Source organism: Ambystoma mexicanum, chromosome 14 (genome assembly GCF_040938575.1).
Source record: "Ambystoma mexicanum isolate Mex_15411 chromosome 14, UKY_AmexF1_1, whole genome shotgun sequence".
Lineage (NCBI taxonomy): Eukaryota > Metazoa > Chordata > Amphibia > Caudata > Ambystomatidae > Ambystoma > Ambystoma mexicanum.
In genome coordinates, this window is record NC_090940.1 from 50,084,123 (window position 1) to 50,096,843 (window position 12,721).

Below are 12,721 nucleotides of genomic sequence, written 5' to 3' on the forward strand. Positions count from 1 at the left end.
ATCAGCTTCAGACCTGCCCGTGCCACAAGAGGGCTTATCTGGATGCCATCTTTACTCACCCCCGTGCAGACTCAGCTTCAGACCTGCCCGTGCCACAAGAGGGTTTATCTGGAGACCATCTTTACGCACCCCGGTGCAGACTCAGCTTCAGACCTGCCCGTGCCACAAGAGGGCTTATTTAGACGCCATCTTTACTCACCCCGGTGCAGAATCAGCTTCAGACCTGCCCGAGCCACAAGAGGGTTTATCTGGACGCCATCTTTACTCACCCCGGTACAGACTCAGCTTCAGACCTGCCCGGGCCACAAGAGGGTTTATCTGGATGCCATCTTTACTCACCCCGGTGCAGACTCAGCTTCAGACCTGCCTGTGCCACAAGAGGGCTTATCTGGACGCCATCTTTACTCACCCCGGTGCAGACTCAGCTTCAGACCTGCCTGTGCCGCAAGAGGGCTTATCTGGAGGCCATCTTTACTCACCCCGGTGCAGACTCAGCTTCAGACCTGCCCGTGCCACAAGAGGGCTTATCTGGACGCCATCTTTACTCACCCCGGTGCAGACTCAGCTTCAGACCTGCCCGTGCCACAAGAGGGCTTATCTGGAGGCCATCTTTACTCACCCCCGGTGCAGACCCAGCTTCAGAACTGCCCGTGCCACAAGAGGGCTTATCTGGAGGCCATCTTTACTCACCCCGGTAAAGACTCAGCTTCAGACCTGCCCGTGCCACAAGAGGGCTTATCTGGACGCCATCTTTACTCACCCCGGTGCAGAATCAGCTTCAGACCTGCCCGGGCCACAAGAGGGCTTATCTGGAGGCCATCTTTACTCACCCCGGTGCAGACTCAGCTTCAGACCTGGCCGTGCCACAAGAAGGCTTATCTGGAGGCCATCTTGACTCACCCCGGTGCAGACTCAGCTTCAGACCTGCCCGAGCGACAAGAGGGCTTATCTGGAGGCCATCTTTACTCACCACGGTGCAGACTCAGATTCAGACCTGCCCGGGCCACAAGAGGGCTTATCTGGACGCCATCTTTACTCACCCCTGGGCAGACTCAGCTTCAGACCTGCCCGTGCAACAAAAGGGCTTATCTGGAGGCCATCTTGACTCACCCCGGTGCAGACTCAGCTTCAGACCTGCCCGAGCGACAAGAAGGCTTATCTGGAGGCCATCTTTACTCACCCCGGTGCAGACTCAGATTCAGACCTGCCCAGGCCACAAGAGGGCTTATCTCGACGCCATCTTTACTCACCCCGGTGCAGAATCAGCTTCAGACCTGCCCGTGCCACAAGAGGGCTTATCTGGAGGCCATCTTTACTCACACCGGTGCAGACTCAGCTTCAGACCTGCCCGGGCCACAAGAGGGCTTATCTGGATGCCATCTTTACTCACCCCGGTGTAGATTCAGCTTCAGACCTGCCCGTGCCAAGAGGGCTTATCTGGATGCCATCTTTACTCACCCCAGTGCAGACTCAGCTTCAGACCTGCCCGTGCCGCAAGAGGGCTTATCTGGAGACCATCTTTACTCACCCCGGTGCAGACTCAGCTTCAGACCTGCCTGTGCCACAAGAGGGCTTATCTGGAGGCCATCTTTACTCACCCCGGTGCAGACTCAGCTTCAGACCTGCCCGTGCCACAAGAGGGCTTATCTGGACGCCATCTTTACTCACCCCCGGTGCAGACCCAGCTTCAGAACTGCCCGTGCCACAAGAGGGCTTATCTGGAGGCCATCTTTACTCACCCCGGTGCAGACCCAGCTTCAGACCTGCCCGTGCCACAAGAGGGCTTATCTGGACGCCATCTTTACTCACCCCGGTGCAGACTCAGCTTCAGACCTGCCCGTGCCACAAGAGGGCTTATCTGGACGCCATCTTTACTCACCCCGGGGCAGACTCAGCTTCAGACCTGCCGTGCCACAAAAGGGCTTATCTGGAGGCCATCTTGACTCACCCCGGTGCAGACTCAGCTTCAGACCTGCCCGAGCGACAAGAGGGCTTATCTCGACGCCATCTTTACTCACCCCGGTGCAGACTCAGCTTCAGACCTGCCCGTGCCACAAGAGGGCTTATCTGGAGGCCATCTTTACTCACCCCGGTGCAGACTCAGCTTCAGACCTGCCCGTGCCAAGAGGGCTTATCTGGATGCCATCTTTACTCACCCCAGTGCAGACTCAGCTTCAGACCTGCCCGTGCCACAAGAGGGCTTATCTGGAGGCCATCTTTACTCACACCGGTGCAGACTCAGCTTTAGACCTGCCCGGGCCACAAGAGGGCTTATCTGGATGCCATCTTTACTCACCCCGGTGCAGATTCAGCTTCAGACCTGCCCGTGCCAAGAGGGCTTATCTGGATGCCATCTTTACTCACCCCAGTGCAGACTCAGCTTCAGACCTGCCCGTGCCGCAAGAGGGCTTATCTGGAGACCATCTTTACTCACCCCGGTGCAGACTCAGCTTCAGACCTGCCTGTGCGACAAGAGGGCTTATCTGGAGGCCATCTTTACTCACCCCGGTGCAGACCCAGCTTCAGACCTGCCTGTGCCACAATAGGGCTTATCTGGACGCCATCTTGACTCACCCCGGTGCAGACTCAGCTTCAGACCTGCCCGTGCCACAAGAGGGCTTATCTGGACGCCATCTTTACTCACCCCGGGGCAGACTCAGCTTCAGACCTGCCTGTGCCACAAAAGGGCTTATCTGGAGGCCATCTTGACTCACCCCGGTGCAGACTCAGCTTCAGACCTGCCCGAGCGACAAGAGGGCTTATCTCGACGCCATCTTTACTCACCCCGGTGCAGACTCAGCTTCAGACCTGCCCGTGCCACAAGAGGGCTTATCTGGAGGCCATCTTTACTCACCCCGGTGCAGACTCAGCTTCAGACCTGCCCGTGCCAAGAGGGCTTATCTGGATGCCATCTTTACTCACCCCAGTGCAGACTCAGCTTCAGACCTGCCCGTGCCACAAGAGGGCTTATCTGGAGGCCATCTTTATTCACACCGGTGCAGACTCAGCTTCAGACCTGCCCGGGCCACAAGAGGGCTTATCTGGATGCCATCTTTACTCACCCCGGTGCAGATTCAGCTTCAGACCTGCCCGTGCCAAGAGGGCTTATCTGGATGCCATCTTTACTCACCCCAGTGCAGACTCAGCTTCAGACCTGCCCATGCCGCAAGAGGGCTTATCTGGAGACCATCTTTACTCACCCCGGTGCAGACTCAGATTCAGACCTGCCCAGGCCACAAGAGGGCTTATCTCGACGCCCTCTTTACTCACCCCGGTGCAGAATCAGCTTCAGACCTGCCCGTGCCACAAGAGGGCTTATCTGGAGGCCATCTTTACTCACACCGGTGCAGACTCAGCTTCAGACCTGCCCGGGCCACAAGAGGGCTTATCTGGATGCCATCTTTACTCACCCCGGTGCAGATTCAGCTTCAGACCTGCCCGTGCCAAGAGGGCTTATCTGGATGCCATCTTTACTCACCCCAGTGCAGACTCAGCTTCAGACCTGCCCGTGCCGCAAGAGGGCTTATCTGGAGACCATCTTTACTCACCCCGGTGCAGACTCAGCTTCAGACCTGCCTGTGCCACAAGAGGGCTTATCTGGAGGCCATCTTTACTCACCCCGGTGCAGACTCAGCTTTCGACCTGCCCGTGCCACAAGAGGGCTTATCTGGACGCCATCTTTACTCACCCCCGGTGCAGACCCAGCTTCAGAACTGCCCGTGCCACAAGAGGGCTTATCTGGAGGCCATCTTTACTCACCCCGGTGCAGACCCAGCTTCAGACCTGCCCGTGCCACAAGAGGGCTTATCTGGACGCCGTCTTGACTGACCCCGGTGCAGACTCAGCTTCAGACCTGCCCGTGCCACAAGAGGGCTTATCTGGACGCCATCTTTACTCACCCCGGGGCAGACTCAGCTTCAGACCTGCCCGTGCCACAAAAGGGCTTATCTGGAAGCCATCTTGACTCACCCCGGTGCAGACTCAGCTTCAGACCTGCCCGTGCCACAAGAGGGCTTATCTGGAGGCCATCTTTACTCACCCCGGTGCAGACTCAGCTTCAGACCTGCCCGTGCCAAGAGGGCTTATCTGGATGCCATCTTTACTCACCCCAGTGCAGACTCAGCTTCAGACCTGCCCAGGCCACAAGAGGGCTTATCTGGAGGCCATCTTTACCCACCCCGGTGCAGACTCAGCTTCAGACCTGCCCAGGCCACAAGAGGGCTTATTTGAACGCCATCTTGACTCACCCAGGTGCAGACTCAGCTTCAGACCTGCCCGTGCCACAAGAGGGCTTAACTGGACGCCATCTTTAATCACCCCGGTGTCAGAACACGAGCAACGGATTTTTTTTTAAAAATGTGAACATTGCAAAGTAAGCAAACGTTAAGGCTACCAGAAAATTCCAGGTCATCTAGATCAGCATTTCCCATTGATATGATGACTTTCACTGTCAATTGCATTCTGGGAATTGTAGTCTTGCTTCACTTCAATTAAATACATAAAACCAAAGTACAACCAAAATAAAAGAAAAGCCAGGAATGGGACACGGTGTCCCCATTGCCATTGAGTCATGGGACTGGTAAGCACTACGCACACATAACATAAATAGCGGGGTCCCAGGGTGCTCTCTGAGCCATGAACTGTAAACAAAAGCTGAGTGTGCGATCAGGGGGTGCCAAGAGCCGTTTCTGCCTCGCAGCCAATCAGAGTAGTGTACTAGCCGGGGCCCGGAGAATGACGCTTTTTAAGGAGACTTGGAAACACAAACACCACGTCCAGCCCCCCCGACCCCCGGTTAAATATTTCTCCTCACAATCTCGAGTTAATGGTAAACACCTGCGACGGTTGGAAATAGATGGGGCCGTTATTAATGGGTAATACATGGAGTCGAAACGCGGACATTAAAATGCAATAAGTCAGGGGTGAGACGTCGCAGCTGGCCGGTGTTGCCCCTGCGCCCGCCACCCGTCCCCCGGCATTCCAAGCTGTCGGCCACTCACACCAGCTCGGGTGTCTTTAACAAAATACACGTTGAGAGATCGGCACACACAGCCCCGAGAAGTGTTGAGCCCGGCCCGGCCTCTTTACTTAACCCCCAGCGCCGCAGCCCCTCGGCCCACCTGACCCAGATCCGCGGCTAATGGGGGGTTTTAGTTCGAAAAACAGAAAAGGGCCATTTCTCAGATTGGACGGGAAACAGCCTTCTCTGTTTCCTGAGCTGGCAGCCGCATGGCCAGCGAATTATAAGAGGGACCCGTCATTTCCCCAGGCTCTGGCCCGCCACCTTCTCTATACAGGACTCAGCTGGACATCTCCGCCCCCCCCCCCCACCATTCACACCCTCTCCTTGTGGGGGCCCAACTCTCCCCATCTTTCACTTCCGCTAAATGACCAGCCATCAAAGCAAAGACATGTTTCCACAATTTGGCCAGTGTGTGGATCAAACAGGGACTATGTTCCCTTAGGTGGGGGGTTGTCAGGTCCGTGTGTGGGGGGGGAGGGTGCAGGGGGTTTATCCCCAAAGGGTCCGTTGCGACAGGCCAACTTCCCCAATGGCCAGCCAGGGCAGATCAGTACATACTGCTGTTAAAGGGTAGGGCTGATTGGCCAGGCAGCCTGCACCGATGCGGGCTATAACGTTGGCAATGGGGCAACTAGTATGTTTCAAAGATAGATGTCCTTTGCCTGATATAGCGCGGAGCCTGAGAGCGCCGTATCGCATTATATGTTGGCAAAGTTAAGCGGCCTGGCCTCTCCTGCTAGAGGGCGCACTGGGTTACTTGGGTACTGGAAACGTCCCCGATAAGTAACCTTTACCGGGTATAGAAAGGTCCCGACTCCCTCTCTTGGTGTCTGTGCGTCCATGCATTTTTAGTTTTGGCTAATAGGTGGCGCCAATGCTTTACCTAGAAGCAAACATGCTTGCATTGGAGTACAGCTAGGTGGAGGCACACACAGCTTGAAGGTGTAATTCTATTGACTGCCCGTGGTCACGCTCATCCCTATGGCACTTGCCAGCCACTTCGTGTCCTTCCCCGCCCAAAACACATCGTCCTGGGATCTCTGAGAGCTAGCTTTAACAAGCTGTAACATCAAACGGTGTGCTCAAAGTGTTTGCACAACAGCACAGCATGTAAAGGCAAGTTTCCTTTTCTTTATTTAATTAACTACCCGGGTGCAAGTGGTGATTTGCCCCACGGTGGCGTGCCAACCCTTTCAGTAATGGCATTGCGACCCTTGCTAAGGGACCCTCGCGGGTCGGTCTGCCAATTCAGGGCATATCACCTCATTACGCAATGCATGACAAATGTCTTTCCCATGCCTAAACGGAAGCCAAAACTGTGGGCTTTGCCAATGCTTGTTAGTTTTTTTTTTTTTTTGCAGGGTAAGTAGAGTGTGTCTGGTGCTCCTTCATCGTTATATGTTGGTGCTGTTCCCTTCTTATATACGATTCCTCCCTACTCATCACGTGCTCTTTGTATCTAGGAATGCACCTTGTATTGTATTGTGAAGAACCAGACATGGGATAGCTCCATCAAGCTGCAGTACTCGTGTACAGAGCTTCTTGGCCAGCCTATAGGTCCTCGTGTACAGAGCTTCTTGTTCAGCCCATGCATCCTCGTGTACAGAGCTTCTAGTCCAGCCTATAGGTCCTCGTGTACAGAGCTCTTGGCCAGCCTATAGGTCCTCGTGTACAGAGCTTCTTGTCTAGCCCATGCATCCTCGTGTACAGAGCTTCTTGTCCAGCCGATAGGTCCTTGTGTACAAAGCTTCTTGTCCTGCCTGCATGTCCTCCTGCACAAACTTTTTGGCCAGCATATATGTCCTCGTTTACAGAGCTTCTTGTCCTGCCTGTATGTTCTCCTGTACAGAGCTTCTTGTCCAGCCTATAGACCCTCGTGTACAGAGCTTCTTGGCCAACCTATATGTCCTCGTGTACAGAGCTTCTTGTCCTGCCTGTATGTCCTCCTGTACAGAGCTTCTTGGCCAGCCTATATGTCCTCGTGTACAGAGCTTCTTGTCCAGCCCATGCATCCTCATGTACAGAGCTTCTTCGCCAGCCTATATGTCCTTGTGTATAGAGCTTCTTGTCCTGCCTGTATGTCCTCCTATACAGAGCTTCTTGTCCAGCCTATAGGTCCTCGTGTATAGAGCTTCTTGTCCAGCCTATAGGTCCTCGTGTACAGAGCTTCTTCTCCAGCCAATACATCTTCATATACAGAGCTTCTTGTCGAGCCTATAGGTCCTCGTGTACAGAGCTTCTTGTCCAGCCTATAGGTCCTCGTGTACAGAGCTTCTTGTTCATCCTATAGGTCGTCATGCACAGAGCTTCTTGTCCAGCCTATATGTCCTTGTGTATAGAGCTTCTTGTCCTGCCTGTATGTCCTCCTATACAGAGCTTCTTGTCCAGCCTATAGATCCTCGTGTACAGAGCTTCTTGTCCAGCCTGTAGGTCCTCGTGTACAGAGCTTCTTGTCCAGCCTATAGGTCATTGTGTACAGAGCTTCTTGTCCATCCTATAAGTCCTCGTTTACAGAGCTTCTTGTCCAGCCTATAGGTCCTTGTGTACAGAGCTTCTTCTCCAGCCAATACATCCTCATGGACAGAGCTTCTTATCCAGCCCATATGTCCTCATGTAAAGTGCTTCTTGTCCAGCATATATGTCCTCATGTACAGAGCTTATTGTCCAGCCCAATCATCCTCGAGTACAGAGCTTCCTGTCCAGCCCATGCATCCTCGAGTACAGAGCTTCTTGTCCAGCCCATGCATCCTCGTGTACAGAGCTTCTTGTTCAGCCCATGCATCCACGAGTACAGAGCTTCTTGTCCAGCCCATGCATCCTCGAGTACAGAGCTTATTGTCCGGCCCATGCATCCTCGTGTACAGAGCTTCTTGTCCGGCCCATGCATCCTCGTGTACAGAGCTTCTTGTCCGGCCCATGCATCCTCGTGTACAGAGCTTCTTGTCCGGCCCATGCATCCTCGAGTACAGAGCTTATTGTCCGGCCCATGCATCCTCGTGTACAGAGCTTCTTGTCTGGCCCATGCATCCTCGTGTACAGAGTTTCTTGTCCGGTCCATGCATCCTTGTGTACAGAGCTTCTTGTCCGGCCGATGCATCCTCGTGTACAGAGCTTCTTGTCCAGCCCATGCATCCTCGTGTACAGAGCTTCTTGTTCAACCCATGCATCCTGGTGTACAGTGCTTATTTTCCAGCCCATGCATCCTCGTGTACAGAGCTTCTTGTCCAGCCCATGCATCCTGGTGTACAGAGCATATTTTCCAGCCCATGCATCCTCGTGTAGAGGGCTTCTTGTCCAGCCCATGCATCCTTGTGTACAGAGCTTCTTGTTCAGCCTTTGCATCCTCGAGTACCGAGCTTCTTGTCCAGCCGAAGCCTCCTCGTGTACAGAGCTTATTGTCCAGCCCATGCATCCTCGTTTACAGAGCTTCTTGTCCAGCCCATGCATCCTTGTGTACGGAGCTTCTTGTTCAGCCCATGCATCCTCGAGTACAGAGCTTATTGTCCAGCCCATGCATCCTCGTGTACAGAGCTTCTTGTAAAGCCCATGCATCCTCGTGTACAGAGCTTCTTTTCCAGCCCATGCATCCTCGTGTACAGAGCTTCTTGTCCAGCCCATGCATCCTCGTGTACAGAGCTTCTTGTCCAGCCCATGCATCCTCGTGTACAGAGCTTCTTGTTCAACCCATGCATCCTGGTGTACAGTGCTTATTTTCCAGCCCATGCATCCTCGTGTACAGAGCTTATTGTCCAGCCCATGCATCCTCTAGTACAGAGCTTATTGTCCAGCCCATGCATCCTCGTGTACAGAGCTTCTTGTCCAGCCCATGCATCCTGGTGTACATAGCATATTTTCCAGCCCATGCATCCTCGTGTAGAGGGCTTCTTGTCCAGCCCATGCATCCTTGTGTACAGAGCTTCTTGTTCAGCCCATGCATCCTCGAGTACCGAGCTTTTGTCCAGCCGAAGCCTCCTCGTGTACAGAGCTTATTGTCCAGCCCATGCATCCTCGTTTACAGAGCTTCTTGTCCAGCCCATGCATCCTTGTGTGCGGAGCTTCTTGTTCAGCCCATGCATCCTCGAGTACAGAGCTTATTGTCCAGCCCATGCATCCTCGTGTACAGAGCTTCTTGTAAAGCCCATGCATCCTCGTGTACAGAGCTTCTTTTCCAGCCCATGCATCCTCGTGTACAGAGCTTCTTGTCCAGCCCATGCATCCTTGTGTACAGAGCTTCTTTTCCAGCCCATGCATCCTCGTGTACAGAGCTTCTTGTCCAGCCCATGCATCCTGGTGTACATGCTTCTTTTCCAGCCCATGCATCCTCGTGTACAGAGCTTTTTGTCCAGCCCATACATCCTCGTGGACAATAAGCTCTGTACTCGAGGATGCATTAAGACATGTAATTGCTCATTTTACTATAGCGGTAAGGTAGCCATAGCCGGTAAGATAGCTCAGTGGGTTGAGCGCTCTCTGCTGCACTGTGTGTGATCTGCAGGTTGGCGGCTTGAATCCCGGCAACGCCAACTCAGCCTTTCATCTTTCTAAGCTCAATGAATGAGTACCAACACAGGTTGGGTGATATTGTGTGTATATTTGTTCTATGTAAAGCACTTAAGCGTATATGCTATATAATAAAACATCATTATCATTTGGCTTTGGACATCTGCTTGTATTCACAGTAATTTGGTAATATGGGCCTATACACACTGATATTAACGATACATATGGTGATCCATTCTTGTATGAAATGTATATCACATTATAGTGGTATCGTAACCATATTTTTCGTAATGTACTTAGGAACAATGCTATGGGATGCCACTTCCTGTTTTATCAAGGGGTGAAAGGTCATGTTCCATCGCTTCGCGTGGTCACTTTGGGGCGGAGTCAAATGACATCACTTCCTATGATGCCATGAGAGGTCAAAGGTCATGTGATGTGATTTCCACGACCCCTGGCATTTTGTTGAAATGACGTCCCTGTTGGGGGGTCTGGTCTCTGCTGGTTTATAGCTTTTCTTGCTCAACGGACGCAGGTAATCTCTCTTCCCCCCTTTTTGTTCTGCCCCCCTCTTCTCTTACTTGTGGAGTAACACAAGGGTCAGCCATCCTACCTCTACTTTTTAATATATATGTTCTCCCGCTTGCATTCTCATGGGTGTCACTTCTACGCTTATGCGGCTGACACACAGCTGACCCTTAGAATTCGCCCGGGAACAAGCTCTGATTGCTTTTCGATTGAGAAACTGTCCAGATGATATAGGCAGTTGGATCAATGGCAACTAGCTAAAGCTGAATGCCGAGAAAACCAAGGTCCTGGTCCTCCGTCGGTTGCCAATGGTCCAATCAATGTGGACCAATGAATACTGGCCCTCATCACTTGGCCTTCTGCCTGCACCAGTTCCTTTAGTCAAGAACTTAGCAGGTAAGGTTGCCTCTGCTCTCTCTGCACTACCTCGGGTTAGCGCCAGGTGTAGTTCTGGCCCTCTTAAATGAAAAAAACCATGAGACACATTAGTCAATATATTCCAGCAAATTCGAGTAGTCTGGTAGTTCCTGCTACCATTCGAAGGACACTGGATTACTGGGAATCGTACCAGTACTGCAACCACATAAGGTCACCTGGTACGAAAACAGCACCTTTGCGCATTAAAAAAATGCCGACCCCCATTACTGCGACTAAGGGAAGCGGGGGTTGCGAGGTGTCCCCCGCTTCCGTTAAATGGAAAGCGGGGGACAGGAAAGTGTAAAGAAGAAAAGAAAGGACCCTGCTGCGCCAGCGCCGACCCACACAAGTGGGTGGGAACGGATGCTGCAGGGATCGAGGGAAGTCGGCGGCACACTTCTGCGTGTGCCGCCACTAAGGTAAATGGCCAGGGGGGAGTGGGGTAGGATGATGAGGGCCACAGTGGTCTATCTGATCACTGCGCCACGCTGTAATGGTTGTTGACATTTTCGTCGGCAGAATTACGGGCGGCGCAAGGATGACATAGATTCGATTACTGCAACTCCACACTGTTTGCTCCAGCGCCTCCAAGGATTACAGAATTCTGCAGCATGTCTTGCAATGGGCCTTCCTAAATTTGCCCATTACCTCCTGTACTACGGAGCCTCCATTGGCTCCCAGTTGAGGCCAGAATCAAGTTCCAGGCTCTTTGTATTGCTCATCAGGGCTTTTACGGCTTGGTTGTGCTTTGCCTTTGTGAGAAGTTTGTTAAGTTCGCTCACTCTAGGAACGCCCGCTCGGCAAATTTCCTGTTACTAACTGTTCTTCTAAACTCAGGGGTTACAATTGGTGGTAGGGCCTTCTCAGTTGCAGTTTCAATGCTATGGAACTCACTCCCTTTTTTTTAGTCTTCTTTGTTGACCATTCTGCTTTTAGAAAGGCCCTAAAAACGTTTTTTTTATTTTTTTATTAGGTACCTTAAATTCTGCTGTGTCTTTTTCTCCTGTGATTGTTTCCCACTCGGGGGCTCGCTTTCCCCTCCGCGCCAAGATGCCCTCGAGTCAAAGTTGCGCTTTACAAATTTCGGATAACATAACAAAACACGCCAGGGATGCCACAGCCATACTGGACTCCCACTTTAGGGAACTTATTTTCATTCTTGCTCTACTTGATTAAAGAAAGAAGTCATCAGCAGACACCTGTTGGTCGGCAGTGGTCATTCCGCAAGCTCTCCCTCTAATGTCTGATTTGTGACGTCACCTCACTTGTGTTATGGTATGCAGTTATGCTATAGAGATCTATCAGTCTTGCTGTTACAGCCTGTTATGTTGTGCATGTCTTGTGCTATGTTGGGTTACAGTGCTGTGCTATGCTGTGCCACTTTGTGCCCTACACTGCTATTGTTTGCTTTTGGAGAATGTCCTTATTTGAACCCATTGTTCCAGCCAATGGAGCATGGCCACTAGTGTCCATGTGTGTATCAGAGAGTGAGTGGGTGGCATGCTCCTACTTCCTGGTGGGTGCTGGCAGGGCTGAGCGCCTCTTTCCTCTCACGTGAGCTGACGTCAGGATGATGGGAACACATGTTGAGAATTGGGAAGGCCCCACGGTACCTCTCTCCGGCCAGACTGCAAGCCCCCCCTATTCGATGCGCACCTGGGTTTTGCAGCAAAGGGAGTCAAAGCTTTGCTTTCGCCCCATAGCAGAGCAGTCGGGTGGCACTGCCAAGCAGTGAACACTGCGCTTCTTGGCACCATCCACCTCGGGTGAAACAACATCACAGCGGCTAATCAGCTTTCACACCTAAGCGCCTTGAAGTATCTTTCTGATGACGTGCACCGTTCCACACAGCGACTACATAAACAAATCAATAATGCATTCAAGTGTCACTCATCCATCAAAGGAAGTATAATCCCCGAGGGTATGCTTGCGAGTCTTGCCTAAGCACCTCACCCCTATCACCGGGAGCGAAGGCAAAGACACCCCAATATGCCCAGTCTCTTTCTTTCTATCGTGCATGCGCGCGCGCATGGACACACGCCCATATGCGAAACGATAGGGATACGTCAGGCGCTGATATCACGTGACTGGGTGCTTGTACTCTCTTCCAGCAGTTTGCATGTCTGGCAGAGGAACTCCCGGGACACCCCCTGCTCCCCCCCCCTTGTTTTTCACAGGTCCATTACGGCAGTGCTTGCAGGGACGTCATTTCACTAAAATGCCAGGGGTAGCGGAAGTGACATCACACGACCC